The following is a 4,250-nucleotide window of genomic DNA, read 5'->3' as shown; positions in this document are numbered from 1 at the left end:
CGTCTGTTCCGTTCAGAAATTACTACGACAAAAATCAAAATATTTTAATTATATTTATCTATATCATGAAGGTATAATTAATTTTTTTGATAACAGCTATAAACTTTGTAACAAAAATTTAAAATACCACAGTAGACGTCCACGTACTGCTCTAAAAAGTTAACTTTGGGTTTTGGTAACTTTTTTGAGCTTTTCTATTTTTTCAAACCCAACCGTTTGTTTAGCAAGAAAAACAAGCTCGGGTATTCCCCTCATTGCTATGTACTCCCGAATTTCTATGTAAAAAATTATAGTCGGTGTCGCGAGGTACATCCATGCGTAATGKGCCATGAGCGTTTAAACTTGCGAGTTGTTTATGGTTAGTGTGTTAAAAAAGAGAGAAAATCATCGCAAATCAGATTAAATTTGCATCAAAAAGCTGAGATTTTAAGAAAACTCGATGAAGGTATTCATGGAAATCAATTGGCGTTGGATTATAATGTATCTAAGGYGGCCATCTCAAAAATAAAGAAAAAACGTCATGAAATTTTGGAGGCAGTGGCAAACACACATGAAGTTGCAACCAAGAAAACTTTACATAAATCGGAATATCCCGTTCTTGAGGCAAGGTTGTATAAATGGTTCTTAAGCCAAAGACAACGTAATTGTGCAATGAGTGGTCCAATTTTAAAGGCAAGAGCCAAGCTCAAATTTGCCAAATTGCACACAGAACAACAATTTCATGAAAGTGATGGATGGCTTGCAAATTTCAAGGAAAGATTCGGTATTCGCCACTTAAAAATTTGTGGGGAAATCCTCTCAAGCGACAAGTCAGGAATATCACCATTCATTCATAATTTGCGGGCAAAAATTAATGAAATGGAAATTTCGGACATGCAGCTTTATAACGCAGATGAATCTGGATTATTTTGAAAACCCATGTTTCATGTTTCTGCGAACTTTTCTGTCGTGTATGGTGGTGTTTGCCAGTTCGCGCAAATGTTCGACAAAAACTAAAATATTTTGACAGAAAAGTTCGCAGAAACATGACATAACGGGAATGTTCGCGGAAATGTTCGTGTCATGTATTTGGCGCTTAAGGGTGGCGAGAGGTCAAAACGGGTTGCAGAAAGCGAAAATGCTATAATATTAAATTATAAGTTTATTACTATATTTGTACATTTATAAATACTATTTTAAATTTTTGTTACAAAGCTAATAGCTGTTATAAAAAAAAAATTAATTACACCTTCATGATATAGATAAGTATGCTATATATTTTTAAGCGTTAACTTATTCAAGAACAAATTGGAAATTATATTTGATAATGAGCGGAGCAAAAGGGATAACTATTGTGGAAAAATTTGGTATTACATATCATAATAATTCGTCCGAACAGTAAAACAAGATTTTTTATTGTAAGATAAATCAAGCGATAATTATAATAGCCATGTATCCTATATTTTAACTATAAAATTTTGTATTCTCAAACTACATACACGTTTCATATGTCAGAATTGAGCTATGCGCCGGCGATCAGGAATCCAACTCGTTCCCAAATGGACTGATTATCCTAACAGATTTACCACATTATTTCTTAGTTCTAAGCTAAGTTTTTAAATAAAAAGGATTCTTAAAGAAATAATTTTTTGAATTTGCATTTTGCCATGCTTAATAGCAATTCTGGATACTATTTAAAAAAATAAATGATTGTTCGAAATATATTCCGTTTGAAATTATTCAAATCGATAATAACTTGTTTGGCCCAAATAAAAATACAACTCAATTTTCTTACTTTTTAAAAGCGGTTCATTATTAGCCAAATTACATTTATTGGGTTTTTAAAGTTTAAATATCAACTTCCACACCATTCATAATAGCTCCAGCTTCTTTGCTGATTCTATAAAAAAAAATGAAAAAATGAATGATAAATCTTTTGAAGTAAAGTTTGATTTTAGCTTACCTAGCAATGCAACGTGCACCTACCACGAGCACATCATTGAATGTAAAATTTTGTCTCGAATTCACGACCAACTAAGTTGATAACTACATTTGAATACTTCACAACATCGCGTATCGCTTTTTCATCTCTTAAATCATAAAATTGGAACAGCACCTCACCCATTACGCAGCAATAAGCTATGTTTAGTTATTACGTACTTTTATTGGAATAAAATCCCAGTCGATCTGTTATTTATATTCCCAATGGAAATTTGTAAACACTTGTTCCAGATTCAAATAACTAAATAAACCTAGTAAAGATTGTTCCATGAAATAAATTCAAACAAATTGTCTTGCAAAAACCTACGTTATGATGGCAAAAATATAAATATGGCCGTGAGGGAGCATATTCTGGACCCCACTATTCGGCATGGTTGCTTATTTGTTCTTAATATTTTTCTGTGATGAACATTTGTTAACCCACCACAGTTAAAAAGAGGCATAAATAGAAAACTTAAATTTTCATGTATTTGATCATATTGTTCTCATTTTTAAGAATATATATTAAAATAAAAATATTTTCCTACATAACCAATATTTTTGGGACAACTTTTCATAAATTTTAAGAAAATAACTAAATGCAACCATTTTCCGGTTAAAAGTCGGCTATCTTGAATTCTAATAGAAACTAAACTAATAGGGGAGTCCGAGCTCCCCTTGACGTTTATACAGTGACACCTCTCACCTGTCCCTTTGTTTACATAACGTCGGCTGATAGTGACTCTACTCCTCCTTTACCGTGATGTTGCATTAACCCTAACTTGGGCACCAACTTTTTACTACGATTTCGGGCACTATTTACATTTGTACATTTTTATATGTTATTTTAGAGAGAAGTTGATATTCCGTAAAAATCTAATAATTAGAGAGAGAAAGAGAGTAACTTTTAAGAATAATATTTGTCTTGCTGGACGCATGCTATTTTATTCAAAACAAAAGTGTCTCTTTTAGAGTAAATTTTGTGTGTTTTTTGCATTCTATGTTTGGAATAATCGTAATAGTTTTTTTGCAAATACATATGTACTACTGAATTCGGTTTTTAAACTTTTGAAGCGTGTCATTTTGAAATTGTGTATGCATKGAGCAACAGGTGTTTAGTGAAAATGGCAACTAACAATAGTAGTAAATTTAAAGTGTTGAGTGCTTCATCAGTGTCCCGGTAAGTATTTTATGATAGAACTAAATGCTAGTATCTACGTATGTTTAAATTATCCCAGGCATCCATATGATATGCTAACAAAGTATTTTGAAAACCTGGTTAATGAAATGGAGTCCGAGGATGAGGAAATGATAACGGACAATGCTCTGAGTGTTGTACCTGATGAAAATGATATGCAATTAGAAGTTAACGAATTAAATGACAATGCTTCTGATACAGAAATGATGGCACATCCAGTGGAACTGGGTCACGGAGGTGACTCGGAAAATGATTTGGGGTCTGATGATAAAATGGAAGCAGTAGATATGCCAACCATTGATGAAGAAAGCTATTATCTTGGTAAAGACGGGACCAAATGGAAAACAAGCCCGCATGGATTTCAGCGCTTTCGGCAACAAAACATCTTCCGTGAAAGTCGTTTTATAGGTCCCAATCCAAACACTAAAAATATGAGCATATTTGACACATTTCACGCTATAATGCATCGAACAATACAGATAATTGTTTGCCGAAATACGAACAAAGGAGGCAAGGCTGAGTACGAAAAGCTAGAAGCGAGTGAAAGCGCTAGCAGTGCAAGGTAAGTTAACATTATAATTATTATGGCCTTTCTATCCGCATGCGGAAATATGTTTGACATCATCTTTAGAAAATATATTTGGGAAGATGTATCAGAAGAAGAGCTCAACACATTCTTCTTCTTGATTGGCGTAGAGTCTTCTTTTCGCTACGTGGCGCCAATTAGATATTCCAAGTGAAGCCAGGTCCTTCTCCACTTGGTCCTTCCAATGGAGTGGAGGTCTTCCTCTTCCTCTGTTTCCCCCGGCGGGTATTGCGTCGAATACTTTCAGAGCTGGAGCGTTTTCGTCCATCCGGACAACATGACCTAGTCAGAGTAGCCGCTGTCTTTTAATTCGCTGAACTATGTCAACGTCGTCATATATTTCGTACAGCTCATCGTTCCATCGAATGCGATATTCGTCGTGGCCAACGCGCAAAGGACCGTAAATCTTTAGCACATCTTTTCTCTCGCAAATTCGCAATGTCGACTCATCAGTTGCTGTCATCGTCCAAGCCTCTGCACCATATAGCAGGACGGGTATTATGAGTG

The sequence above is a fragment of the Bactrocera latifrons genome, unplaced genomic scaffold, assembly GCF_001853355.1.
Source record: "Bactrocera latifrons isolate USDA-ARS-PBARC rearing strain unplaced genomic scaffold, ASM185335v1 scaffold_370, whole genome shotgun sequence".
Classification (NCBI taxonomy): domain Eukaryota; kingdom Metazoa; phylum Arthropoda; class Insecta; order Diptera; family Tephritidae; genus Bactrocera; species Bactrocera latifrons.
Note: the sequence above shows the minus strand (reverse complement) of the source record.